Genomic DNA, 13,973 nt, shown 5'->3' with positions numbered 1-13,973 from the left:
TAAGTGGATGCTGTCACCGAAGGGGTGTGCGGATCCAAGTCTGTGCCCCTCTCCCGACACCCCAGTCCTGGCAAACCCTCTCCATGGCCTCTGCTTTACCCCCCTGGCTGCTGGAAGGGCCGTAGAGGCCAGATGCCACAGAGGCTACGTGTCATCCTGGAGGCAGCAGAATTGCCCAAAGGGAAGGAAACAGGGACCCTGGCTTGAGAAGCTGGAAGAGCAAAACTCAGCCCCCCAGTTCCATGTGCTCGGGGTCACCCTGGGGGTATGGACAGGAAGTCTAGTCTGCGAGGCCAGCTGGTCCACACGCAGGCCAATCTAGGCAAAGTCAGCAAGGTCCAGCCACAAAATCAGCAAGATCAAGCCTGCTCACGGAATCAGAATGACCTGTTCTCGAGAAGGAGCGTGGGAGGTGTTATAAACCTCCTGCCACCTGGTGGCTTTTGTTACCAACAAGATACTCTTAATAAGGGGGTGCTCAGTCTGATTGCCCACCTCTGCATCAAGGCGCTCACCCCGTGCACTGGGCCGCCTTGACGTTCCTCCTCCCCTCGCCAGGAACACCCCGCGTTCTCTCCACTGTCCCCGCAAGGGCTTTCCTTCCTTGCCCGTCTCCCTCCGCTTGCAAAGAAACCTCAGCACAAGCGCGGTAATAATCACAAGACATTCTGGCCGGAGGCGCCTCCTTCGCACATTCAGCCTCTGCCCTGTACCACATGGCAGGACCAGGGCGAGGTCCTGGGATGGGGTCCACGCAGCAGGCAGGCAGGCGCGGATCAGAGGTCATCACACGTTGTCCGCCAAAGCACCGGACCGGGTCGCACCTGCTCACACCTGCTCCTTCCCTGAAAGTTGCTGGAACACCCACCCCTCTGCTGAGCCCTGAGTCACGTTTACTGCACTACCTTTGAGGGCGAGCCTTTCAGACAAAGTGAGTGCAGTGAGGTATTCATTTAATGTAGGTTTATTTAATGATGTAGGCATTCAGTGTAGGTGATGCGAGAGGTTTTCCAGTGTACTGTTAAGCCTCCCTTTGCCCTGCGTGTATGGTAAGCATGGAATCCAGCTCTGCCACCTTGCAGAGCTTGCTGTCAGTGTGCCCCATTGTACCGTGGGAAACCCCAAACTCAGAGAGCCATCCCAGCCATGAGGAGCGGGGCTTCAGAGCTGCAGCCAGGCCCTCAGCGCGGAGCAGGGTGGCTGGGCCAAGGAGGCTGCCCATCCAGGCCCTCCTAGGGCGCTGGCCGACGGAGGAGGAGGAGGCGGCGGCGCCAGGTGAAGCTGCTGAAGGCAATTTGATGCCACGGTCAAAAGAACTAACAGTTACAAAATGCGTGCATTGCAAGCTCAGGTTTGCACCCGTTGGTAATTTGGGAAAGAAAAGTTTGCAACTTCTAAGGCACAGGCCACTTTACAGCCTCATGGTGAAGACTCCCGTCCTCAGAATCCACCAGCTGTCTTTCCTGGCCAACAGTCTCACCCAACTCAAGACAGGGTATACAAAGACTAGGAGTTTCTGCTTTTCTCCCACCACCCCAGGGGCTGAACTCAACCCCCATGCCTCGCCCTCGGCCCTGCATCTCTGATCCCTCACTGCCACTCCACTAAAGCACCAGGATCTTCTCCAGCCATGAGTTGCCAACTGCCTGAGCTTCCCTCGTGTGTCACATAAGACGAGGTGCACCAACCACAGTGGCTTCAGGGGGATGTTATTTCTCTCTCGGGTTAAAGTCTGGAAGTAGGATGGAGCAATGCTGAGAGACACCTCTGCTCCCAGAGGACCCAGGCTCCTTTCAGCTTCCCACTCCATTCTCTGCAGGGTGTAGCCTTTGCCCTCATGGCCCCAAAATGGTGGCTAGAGTTCCAGCCATCACATTCAACTTCCAGGTGGTAGGATTGAGGAAGTGAAGAGGCACGAGGGACATGCTCATTATCCTTTATGAAGCAGCCACTTCTGGCTTATATTCCATCAAGCAGAACTTAGTCACATGGCCATACACAGCCGCTAAGGAGGCTGGGGAATGGAGATTTTTAGGAGCTGTGGTCAGCTGAAAATTGGGGTTCTGTTCTCATGGACGAAAAAGAGCAGATAAAAGGGGGCAATCGGGAATTCCTGCCCTTCCCAGGAGCTGGGGCCAGCACCAGAGAGCAGAAGGCGTCCCTCCCCAGGCGGCCTTGGCGCTTCGATGAGGGTGGTGCACGCATGGCAGGTGGGCAGCACAGTGGGCAGCAGAGCTGCTGAGGATAAACAGGCCCCACTCCCACTGCCACACACGCCTCCAGAAAGGAAAACACGGCTTCGAGGAAGCCCCTAGCATGTCTTCCCTGACAGCAGGCATTATGGGAGGCAGCCAGGCGACAGCGCCTGTGTGCAGTGTGCCTACCACAGGCCAGGCCCACACGGGGGCAAAGTTGCCCAGGCTCCACCAGGGCCGCAAGACCACGAGGCCACCTCCCCCTCGCAGCCCTGACCTGCTCTGCCCAGCGTGAATTCTGCCACCTGGGGGTGTGGCTCCCAATGGCCTTCAAACAAGGGGGCCCTGAAAGCAAGGGATGAGGCGCCAGTTTGAAAATGACGGCAAGCGCCAAAAGCACAACCAGAGGAGGTAACCATCCCCCGACACAGGATGGTGCTCAGAGTTTTTCCGTTTTGTTTTGTTTTTTCCCGTCTTGATGGAAAACGACAGAAGCATATACACTCCTAATGCAATTGGAGCCTTAGTTTGGGGCCCCCAATTTACACGGCTGGTTTCATGTGTCTTGTTCCCAACAGTTAGCAGCGCTTTCCTCCCTGCATCAGGGGTGCTGAGAGGGACATTAGAGCGCTGTGGTGGGGGGTGGCTGGGTCATGGAAATGGGACCGTGTTCCTGCGTTTCCCTGGGAGCCCACGTACGCTGTGACGAGTGTCACTCTGCAGGCCAGCCATGGAGCGAGAGGGTTAACTGGACGCATCGACCTGGCCAGGCCCGCGAGACCCAGAGGTTTGATCAAACGCCGGTCCAGATGTTGCTGGGAAGGTATTCTTTAGATGAGATGAGGTTCCAAAAATCTTTTTGATTCGAGTATGGTTGATTTACAAAGTTCTGTCAACTGCTGCTGCACAGCACAGTGACCCAGTGTGACATAGATACACCTTCTTTTTCCCATGTCCTCTTCCATCGTGTTCTGTCACCAGTAACTGGCTGTAATTCCCTGGGCGATACAGCGGGACCTCATTTGCTCATCCATCTCAGTGCAATAGGTTGCGGGTATGAGCCCCAAACTCCGCGTCCATCCCGCTCCCTCCCCCTCCCCCTGGGCAACCGCAAGTGTGCCCCCCATGTCTGTGGGTCTGTGTCTGTTCGGTACGTAGGTTCCTCTGGGCCACATTTTAGATTTCGCATCTGAGTGATAGCGTGTGCTCTCTGTCTTGAGGTTAAACGTGAGGAGACTTTGAGTAAAAGCAGATCAGCCTCTGTGATGTGGGTGGGCCTCAGCCAGTCAGGTGAAGGCGGACAGAGAAGAAAGACTGAGGTCACCTGAGGAGGGGGGCCCTCTGCTCCCGACCGGGGGACACAGCGGCAACTCCCCCCGGGCCTCCAGCCAGCCCTGCAGGTCTCAGACTTGCCCGCTCCCACAGCCAATATGCCCATCTCTTCAAGGAAATCTCTTTCCTCCCTGTTTTGGGTAGTGTGTGCGAGCACACACACACACACACACACACACACACACAACTTTGGTTCCCTTTTTCTGGAGAACCTCTACTAACACGTGGCGTTGGGGACAAATTCCTCCCTGCCTCTTGCCAGCAGCCGCCCAGGTGTCCCCAGTGGCTTCCTCAGCCTGAGCCGGACCTGAAGGGCGATGTGTCCCAGCTTCTCTCAGAGCAGAGGCCACGGCGGGGGGTGGGTGGTCCTGGAAAGAGCACCCACGCCTGGGAATGACCCCAAATGGGCCTGAGGTCCTTGGGAAGGGCTCTGCCACTGCCCAGTGGACATTCTTCTTCTGAAGGTGGCTGGTGAGGCAGACACCAGGCCTGGTGCAAAGGGCTGCAGGAAGCTGGGCAAAGGGCGGGCTGCCCCGGAGCGTCCCTGCTGGAGCCCCCGGCTCTCAAACTCAGCTTCCAGGCAGAGAGACCCTGGTACCGAGATCAGCTTCTCGGACCTTCCCTCAGCGTGACAGTGGCGCTCTGCTTGCTGCCATCTTTACTGTGGTCTCCTCGGCCACTGGGCGCTGCCACCCTGGTGCTTGTGGCGGTGGCCAGGGGGCAGTGGGCTGTGACGTCGGCCTCCGCTGTCTGTAGACCCTGGAGGGGGAAGGGAAGGTCTTAGCCGGTGGTCAAGGTAAACTCGAGCAAAGCCAGTGTCCCTGGCGCCAGGGGTGGCTGGCCTGCCACAGTGTCCCGCCTGCGTGGACTCTCTCCCGCTGCCAGCCCTGCCCGTGCCCCAGAGACCTTTGGGCCCCATGTGACCTCACCCCCCTGACTTGGGCCTTGCTTTCAAGTCTGTCCTGGCCTCTGCTCCTCTCACAACACCAGGCCGGCCCCTGAACCCCTACAGCACGTTCTTCGCTATGGCGAACCCATGCCAGGAGGACAAGGAGATCCCTGGGCGACATTTCCCGTCCCTCATGTTTAAAGAAATGTTATTTAAATGGCAGCGCATAACTGGCTGTTACTCAGCCTGCTCTGGGCTGGGAGCTTCTGACCCCAAGGTTGTGGCCAGTCCACGCCTTTGACACCGTTTCCCTGAGAAGCCTTAAAAAGAAGGGCATAGGGAGTTCCCGTCGTGGCACAGTGGTTAACGAATCCGACTAGGAACCATGAGGTTGTGGGTTCTATCCCTGGCCCCGCTCAGTAGGTTGAGGATCTGGCGTTGCCGTGAGCTGGGGTGCAGGTTACAGACGCAGCTTGGATCCCACGTTGCTTTGGCTCTGGTGTAGGCAGGCAGCTACAGCTCCGATTAGACCCCTAGCCTGGGAAGCTCCTTATGCTGTGGGGAGTGGCCCTAAAAAGGCAAAAAGACAAAAAAAGTGATGAAGCCTTTTCTGAAACAGTAACGTATGGGAATGGCTTGAAGGTACAGCAAGAGGGACAGGAGTTAGACATGAGACAGAACTTCCTGAGTAGGGCCAGCCCCTCCTGGTGGTCTTTAAGCCTAGTGTTGATTTATGCACATCCTTACAGCCAACTGGGTTGGATGTTGGGTCAGTGGTGAGAAAATAGTGCCACGATGTCAGAGGAAGTTTCCTGTTTCCAGAAAGGATCCAGGCAACACAGGCCTCACACACTGGGGCAGGAATGACAGGAACGTGGCACTCATGTTAACTTAAACCATCCCTGGGATTCATCACATACCCAGGCACATGGTTGTTCTTATTTCCAGAAACAAAAACAAAACCATAAAATAAGGGAAATGAGGAGGAAGAGGAGGGCCATGGACCCAGTGACACATCTGTGTCTCGGGTTTTAAGGTTAATACACAGGACACAGAATATTATGGTAACTGGTAATTTCATGATAGGGCTAGTGAATGTGGAAAATTACACCCCTTCTGGGAAGAGGTTTGGCTCGAAGTTAAATAAAACAAGCAAACATGCCTTTGAGGGTAAGGACGAGGACGACAAGGAGTTCCCACTGTGGTGCAGCAAGTTAAGACTCCAACTGCAGCGGCTTGGGTCGCTGCAGAGGCACAGGTTCAATCTCCACCCTCCCACAGCGAGTTAAAGGATCCAGTGCTGCTGCAGCTGTGGCTCCGATTCAGTCCCTGTCCCAGGAATTTCCATAGGCCATGTGGCCATTAAGAAAGAAAAAAGAACAAGAGCGACATGATTTTGGTCAGGTTCTAGACCTGTGCTGTCCACTGAAGTAGTCAGGAGCCAAAATGGCTCCTGAGCCAAGAAGAGTCACATGGGATGTACCTGCACTGCTGCCCTTCCCCTGACCGATGAGGGGGTGTGGGTTGAGCAGTAAAGTCTGAGAAACACATGCACTGCTGTCACAGCCTCCTCAGGTAAGGAAACTTGTGGTGATCAGGTCTGAGGTATACGTGTCATGCTGTCAACAGCCTCCTCGGGTGAAGGGACACATGATATGGGTCACTTCTGAGGTACACGTGCACTGCTAACACAGCCTCCTCAACTGAGGAGACACATGCTGACTGCTTACACCTGAGGGACAAGTGCACTGTTATCACATTCTCCTCAAGGAGTGAGGAGATGGGTGGGGACTGATCACCTGTGAAGAACACTTGCAGTTCTGAAATAGCCTCCCCAGGTGAGGAGATCTGTGGTATCTGTCTGAGGCAAACGTGCATGTTGTCACAGATGTCTCAGGTGAGGAGACAAGAGGTGATTGGTCAGTCTGAGGTAAATGCACATGCTGTACAGACGCCTTAAGTGAGGAGACATGTGGTGAAGGATCACCTGTGAAACACACGTGCAATGCTGTAACAGCCTCCTCAGGTGAGGAGACGTGTGGTGACTGGTCAAGCCAAAGAATCATGTGCAGTCCTCCCACAACCTCCTCAAGTGTAGAAGCATTAGAATTGATCATGTCTGAGATAAATGTGCATATGGTAATAGCTTTTCACGTGAGGAGACGTGATTGGTCAGGTATGAGATAAATGTGCCTGCTGTCTCAGCCTCCTTAGGAGAGGAGACACGTGGTAACTAGTCGTGTGTGAGCTACATGCGTGTGCGGTACTGTCCCAGGCTCCTCAGGTGAGGAGACGTAGGGCGATTAGTCAGGTCTGAGGTAAATGTCCATGCTCTCTCAGCCTCCTCCATAGAGGAGATGCCTGCTGACTGGTCACGTGTGAGGAACATGTGCATTGCCTTAATAGCCTCCTCAGGTGAAGAAGCTTTTTTTTTTTTTTGTCTTTTGAGGGCCGCTCCCATGGCATATGGATATGGAAGTTCCCAGGCTAGGGGGTTAATCAGAGCTGTAGCCACCAGCCTACGCCACAGCCACAGCAATATGAGATCCAAGCCGCTTCTTTGAACTACACCACAGCTCATGACAATGCCGGATCCTTAACCTGATGATCGAAGCCAGGGATCGAACCTGCGTCCTCCTGGACGCTAGTCAGTCTCAGTTAACCACTGAGCCACGACGGGAAACTCTGAAGAAGCCTTTTTTGTTTTTTTTGGGGGGGGTTGGTCTTTTTTTCTTTCTAGGTCCACACCCGCGGCATATGGCGGTTCCCAGGCTAGGGGTCCAGTCAGAGCTGCAGCCACCGGCCTGCGCCACGGCCACAGCAACACCAGATTCGAACCGCGTCTACCACAGCTCACGGCAGCGCCGGATCCCCCACCCACTGGGCAAGGCCAGGGATGGAACCCTCATCCTCATAGATGCTCGTCACCGCGGGGACTCCCTGAAGAAGCTTCTGATCAGTCATGTCGGAGGCCAATGTGCATCTGTCACAGCCTCCTTGTGTAAGGAGACACGTGTGGACGCGTCACGCGTGAGCTACACGTGCAGCGCCTTCGCAGCCTTCGAACGTGAAGAGACGGATGGTGATTGGTCAGGTCTGAGAGCCCGAGTCGGCTGGTGATTGGTCAGGTCTGAGAGCGCGAGGAGGCGTGCGTGATTGGTCAGGTCTGAGCATCACGTGACAGGCTCTCAGGCCGCCTCAGGGGAAGAAACTGCTGATGCTGTTCCCTGCTGTCACAGCCCGCTCACTTGAGGAGATACGAGGTGACTGGTCCCGTTTGAGGGATGTGTGCCCTGTGTTCTCACAGCCTCCTCTGGTGAGTGACTTGATGTACCTCGTTCAGGCCTGAGGTAAACGCGCATGCTGGCAGAAGCTCTTTAAGTGAGGAGACACACGGTGACTCCTCCGTGTGAGGCGCACGTGCAGGGCGGTGGCAGCCTCCGCGGGTGAGGAGAGTGCGGTGCTTGGTCAGGCCTGCGGCAAAGAGCCCCGCCGTCGCAGTGTCCTCAGGTGCGGAAGCCTCACGCACTGGTGGGGACCGGGGTAAACGCGCCGCTGTCGCCACAGCCTCTGCACACGAGGAGACACGTGGTGACAGGTCAGCCTCCTCAGCTGAGGGCACCTGTGGTAAGGGTCCTTCCGAGGTAAATGTGCATATGCTTCCTCAGCCTGCTAAGTGGGGACACATCTGGTGACTGGGCAGGTTGGCGGAACGCAGGCGGTGCTGTCACACACTCGGGGGAGAAGACCTGTGGCGAGGAGTTGTGTCGGCGCAGCGGAAGCGAGTCCGACTAGGAACCATGAGGTGGCGGGTTTGATCCCTGGCCTGGCTCAGGGGGTTAAGGATCCCGCGTTGCTCTGGCTGTGGTGCAGGCCGGTGGCTACAGCTCGAGTTAGACCCCTAGCCTGGGAACCTCCATATGCCTCGGGTGCAGCCCCCAAAAGACCAACGACAGAAGGAAAGAACACCTGTGTGGTGAGTGGTCATGTCTGCCAGGCCCTCACGGCCTCCTCGGGTGAAGCTGCTTTGATGTGGGTCCATCTGAGGTAAACGTACGTGCGCGCACAGCCTCCTCAGGTGAGGAAGCTGTTGATGTCAGATGTGTCTGAGGTACGCGTGCAGCGCTGCCAGGGGCTTCCCAAGTGAGGAGCCACGTGGTGACTTGTCTGGGGTGAGGAACATGTGTGACGCGGTGACACCTCCGTCAGGTGAAGAGACCTGTGCTGACGGGTCACGTCTGCAAACCACGTGCGGCGCGCTCCCAGCACCCTCGTGTGAAGAAGCTTCTGATACGCGTCGTGTCTGAGGCAAACGTGCCCTGCTCTCACCTCCTCCTCGGGTGTGGAAGCTCTTGATTTCAGTCGTGTCTGGAGTCGAAGTGCTTTTGCTCTCCCTGCCCCCTGAGTGAGGAGACAGGGGCTAGCTGGTCCCTGTGAGGTACAGCGCACTCTTTGCTCGGCCTCCTTAGAGGGGGCGCGAGGTGGGCGCGGCCATGTGTGAGGGACACGAGCTTGCTGTCACAGCTTCAGGTGCGTGGACGTGTCGAGAGCAGTCGCGTCTGAGGGACAGGCGATGCAGTCACACCTCCTCAGGGACGGGCGAGTGCGGGGTGGCGTCTGAGGTAAACGTGTCTTGGTGTCCAGCCCTCACAGCTGGCGCTGGGCACCCGACGGTCAGTCAGGTCTGAAGGGCACGGGGCAGTGGTGTCACAGCTCCCCCAGTGACAGCGCGTGTGCTCAGCTCTGAGGGCCTCGCGCTCTGCCTTCACTGCCCTGGCAGAGGCAGGGCTGCGTGTCTGGGGGCGGCAGGCACTGACCTCGGATGTCCCGGGGCCGGAGGGGCGCCCTGCTGGGGCCTGTGCTGCTCTGCCAGGTGGCGCTGGGGAAGGTGAAGCTGACCTCCGGCGCGTGGCGCGTGGTCTCATCTGGACGGGGAGCGCAGAGGAGAGGAGAGGACGGTATTATTTCGAGGCACCCCCAGCGAATCCCGGGAACAAACTAGATGGTGCGTGTTTGCTGCACCACATTCAGACCTACTACGTGTCCGCTCTTTACTGAGCTTGCCTCATTTGTTCTCCCACAGCCCCAGGAGGCATGGTGCTTTCCACCAACTCTGAGCTCTGGCCTTTCTGGAGCTTTCCACCCTCTGGCTTCCGGCTCCACTCCCTCCTCCTCAGCCCTGCCCTCCCCTCTTCCTTCCACCCCCTGCTTGCTCTCAGCTGGACACAGCAGGGCGGTGAAGGATTTTCTGGGTTTGCTGAAGCCCCGGGGCTCAGCCCAGGCCAGACCAAGACGTGTACCCTTTCCTGCCAAGTGAGGGGGCCGGCCTGTGACCGCGCTCGCTCTCACTGAAAAAGGCTGACTTCCTCTGTACGGGGACTGGGCCGCAGATGCTACAGGGAATGGATCTTTTTCTAGCGGAGACTTGTGATGAATACTCTGTTATCCATTAGAGAGAGGTCTTGAAATATTTATGGGTGCGATGACCTGGGATTTTCTTGAAACATCTCCAGGAGAACAAACAACAAACGAACAAACGAGAATGTATAGAGACCACAAAACAAAACTGCCAAAGTATTGCAGGTGACGGGGCCGCCTTGGCAGCTGTGGTGCCATCTTGGCTTCTGTATGTCAGGAACTTTGTAACAAAGAAAGCAAGCCCCTCTTTAAAGCATCCACACAGACTCCTGCCAGGGGGCTTTTCTCCAGAGGCAGGCGAACCTCAACTCCAGGGATGGGAGTGGGGGGTGATGCTGGGACCTAAGCGGCGGTAACAAGCCCCCTCTCAGCACCTGTTAGGTCACACGCTCCCCTGCCCTGCAGGTGCTGTCCCGCCGCTGGGAGGACAGGGTGCAGCGCCAGCCCAGCCCCCAGCCTTGGGACTGTTTGTTGTTCTGTAACCACGTAAGCAGAAAAAAGGAATCAAAAACTTTTGAAAGCAGAAAGTCTTGCAAGGATAAAGAATACGTCTGGTGTTTCTGAAAGTGTTTTCAGTTTCTTAAGCGTTGTTGCCGGCCGCTGTTGTTCCTGGCAGTTTCAGTAGCCAAGTTGAGAAATCCACAGATAAATCTGAATTTTGTCAAGGTCAGATTGCAAAAGGCCTTTGAAAACGTGTGTATGGGGCGTTCCCGCTGTGGCTTAGCAGTAACAAACGCAACTGGTATCCATGAGGATGTGGGTTCGACCCCTGGCCTCGCTCAGTGGGTTAAGGATCCTGCGTTGCTGTGGGCTGTGGTGTGGACCGGCAGCTGCAGCTCTGATTAGACCCCCAGCCTGGGAACTTCCATATGCCACGGGTGTGGCCCTAAAAGAAAAAAAAAAGAAAAGAAAACATGTGTATGAATCAGGTTATGCCGCGGTGAACACCTGCCAATGTGCATACGCTGCCTCCAGCAACCTTGAGCTGTATCCGGAGCCCTAATGCGCACACGCCTGTGCCTGGGTAACCACTCAGCACACGCTAATGAAACAGAAAAGGGAAGGGCGGTTAAGGGCTGAGGATCTGGGGAGCTCCCTGACAGACCAGCGATAAGGATCCAGCCTTGTCACTGCAGTGACTCGGGTCACGGCTGTGGCTCAGGTTCATTCTCTGGCCTGGAAACTTGGATATGTCATGGGCGCCGCCAAGAAAAAAAGCTAAGGATCTGGACCCAGCCTCCCTGGTTGTGAAGCCCACCTCCACCACTCCCTGCTGTGTGACCTTCGGCAAGTTCCTTAACCTCTCTGTGCCTCCGTTTCCTCATCTGTATCCTGGGGATAATAGTCGTTACTTCCCTTGCGGAACTATCGAGAGGGCAGTGCATTGACACCACGCAGTGCCCAGCGCTGGGAAGTGCTCAGTGCACGCGAGCTCTGTTGTGTAACTAGATTCAGGCCAGTGCTCGAGACTCTCCATGGCGAGGACCAGTTTGCTTGTCTGCCTTTAATCTGTGGTGGACTGAAACGTTCACAAATATAACAAAAACAAATCATGAGGAAGATTTAGGGAAAAACTTTTTTTTTTTTTTTTTTGGCCAAACCTGTGTGCCATAGTTCCTGGGCCAGAGATCGAACCCGAGCTGCAGCTATAACCATAGCCACAGCAGTGACAAGTCCGGATCCTTAACCCACTGAGCCACGAGGAACCTCCAGGGAAAACATTTTAAATTCAGAACCAGGCCACTGAGGACAGGTTGTGGTGCTGTCAGATTGCCTCTCTTTTCTAAACCCTTGACCTCAGCTTCTGTGCCCTTTGGTCACAGGTCAGTAAGAGTTGGTGGCCCCTCTGAGGAGCGCTGACATCCCCCAACTGATTTTCATGACTGGGCTGCCTCGAAAACAACCCTAATATCCATAATAGGGGACAGTTCAGGTCCCCGTGTGCCCGTGACGAAGTCACCTTTTTACCGTTGCTGGGTGGTGGAGTCTGCACATGGGTTTCTTCTTATATAATTGTATCTATATTCCAAAGTTTTCCCAGTGAGTATCTATTATCTTTGCAATAACAGCCACCACAGGGGGCAGGATTTAAACCTGAAAGAATGTGAATCTTTCAAATTCTGCAAGAAATCACAGGGTCCGGGGTCCAGACCTAGTAAAGGCAGCCAGCCACAGGCGCGCAGTTGTAGTCGCTATTTTGAGCCCCATTGGCGGGTCAAGCGGAAGCAGAACTGAGCACACCTGCAAGTACTTTGCACAGAACCAGGGGCTCTGGCTGATTCACTGCCTAAGAAAACCAGAAACTCACTCACGCCCAGGTTCGGAGCACGGATAACGGCCTAGACGGGCGTGCTTTCTCAAGATGTATATTTGAGAGGAGGGGCAGTCTGAAGAGAGAGAAAAAACCCAACACTCGCATCTCCTTTTTGGTTGTGTACCTGCGTGAAAACTGAGGCTGGGTCTTAGCTTCGAGGCCGCAGGCACAGCAGGGAGAAAGCTTTTTCCCGATGACTTTGACGGCAGAAGTGGTACGGGGGGCAGCTGGTCCCCAGCCACGGACTCCACGGAGGGCACCGGAAGCTTCTCTGTCACCTGCAGGGAAACAAAACAGGGTGTGGGGAGCAGGTAGGAAATGTCAAGGTCATTTTGAACTGAAGCCGCGCACTCATTAAACAACTACTGTATGCCGGGTACACAAGTACCTCAGGGCAGACAATGGGCAGAACCCTTGCGAATATTCGACCCCCAGAGAAGAAGGAGTGAATGAATGAATGAGTGGTGCTCTCCTGGCTTTTTGTCCTCCTGCTTTTCGCTCCTGAACCGCCTGACCCATGGAGGGGTTCTCATCTAAACCCCTGTGACGGTCACCACTTAAATCCATAGACTGCGTAAAGCCCATTGGCCTCAACGGGGTGGGCCTCACCTAAGCAGCTGACGGCCGGCATCCTCTCCTGGGGCTAAGAGAGGCTCCCCAGGCCTTTGTCCTGCCTTTGCATTTGAACTGCTACTTTGGCTCCCCTGGGTTTCCAGCCTCCGGGCTGGCTGGGGTGTGTGTGTGTGTGTGTGTGTGTGTGTGTACGTACTTACACATTCTTTCGGTCCTTCACCTAGCACACCCACCTTCTGCTCCCCGCTCCTGTCCTACCTGTGCTTCCACCGAGTGGTCACCGGAGCCGTTTCCCGTCGAGCAGCAGAGCCCCCTGTGCGTCCGGCAGGGCGGGGGGCGGGCCGGCAGAGGCGCAGCCCGCTCCCCGCCCCTCGCCCCTCGTTCACTTTGTGCAACCGAGTGGACGGCGAGGAAGTGGCCCATCCTGGGGAAGGCCGTCGCCGGGGCAGCCTCGGAACCTGCCCCTCCCCCCACAAACGTAATTCTGTGTCACCACGGTCACCTCTGCCGTGTGCTCTCTGCTTGTGCTTAGTCCTGTTTGGTTGACACGTCCCCACAGGCGGACACTGTCCAGGACCCCCAGAGAGGCGTCCACAGGGGAGCCTCCGGTTCCCCTAGGTGCACAAAAGACGACCCGGGTGGCCCTTGCACGGGGAATGGAGCCCCACAGCGTGGCCGTGAACGGACTCGTGTGTGGCCGGTCCTGCCTCTGCAGCTGCCAACGCAGGGCAGGTGCCAGGCGCGGGGAGGAAGGGCGGGCCTCGGCGCCTCGCCTCTCACGCTCGGTAGGTGAGGTCGATCCCAATCAAGTCATGTGCCCTTTCTTCTTGGGCTGCACTGCCGCCGGGGTTGGAACCTGCGCCACTGCAGCGAGCACACCCGATCCTCAACTACTAGGCTGCCAGGGAACTCCTGTTCCTTTTTTGAAGTTAAAGTCCAAATACTAGGGTCAGGGATCCGGCGTTGCCGTGAGCTGGGGTGCAGGTCGCAGACGCGGCTCGGATCCTGTGTGGCTGTGGCTGTGGCTGTGGCGCAGGCCGGCAGCTGCAGCTCCGACTGGACCTTTAGCCTGGGCACCTCCATATGCCACGGGTGCGGCCCTAAAAAGACAAAAGAGAGAAAAAGGTACAAGTGCTAAGTGGGCACATGAAAATGTAGGAAATAGGTGATGCGAAAGGCCCCGGATGACAAGAGAGGGTTTGCGCCGGGACGAAGACCGCGCACCTTGTGTGCCCCGTGGCTTCTGGCCAGA

The 13,973-nt window shown here is 56.2% G+C and overlaps 1 long non-coding RNA gene across 1 annotated transcript; it reads right to left on the bottom strand.

Moving 5' to 3' along the window:
- Positions 1 to 954: 954 nt before the first annotated feature.
- LOC125126993 (uncharacterized) lies at positions 955 to 13,709 on the bottom strand. Its single transcript, XR_007134840.1, has 3 exons — positions 12,273 to 13,709; positions 9,234 to 9,341; positions 955 to 4,286 (listed from the first exon to the last, which is right to left on the bottom strand). It is a non-coding gene; the product is annotated as an uncharacterized LOC125126993 (long non-coding RNA).
- Between the last annotated feature and the right edge of the window lie 264 nt (positions 13,710 to 13,973).

This window comes from Phacochoerus africanus, chromosome 5 (genome assembly GCF_016906955.1).
Source record: "Phacochoerus africanus isolate WHEZ1 chromosome 5, ROS_Pafr_v1, whole genome shotgun sequence".
NCBI classification, from domain to species: domain Eukaryota; kingdom Metazoa; phylum Chordata; class Mammalia; order Artiodactyla; family Suidae; genus Phacochoerus; species Phacochoerus africanus.
This window is presented reverse-complemented; position numbering and strand designations above follow the sequence as displayed.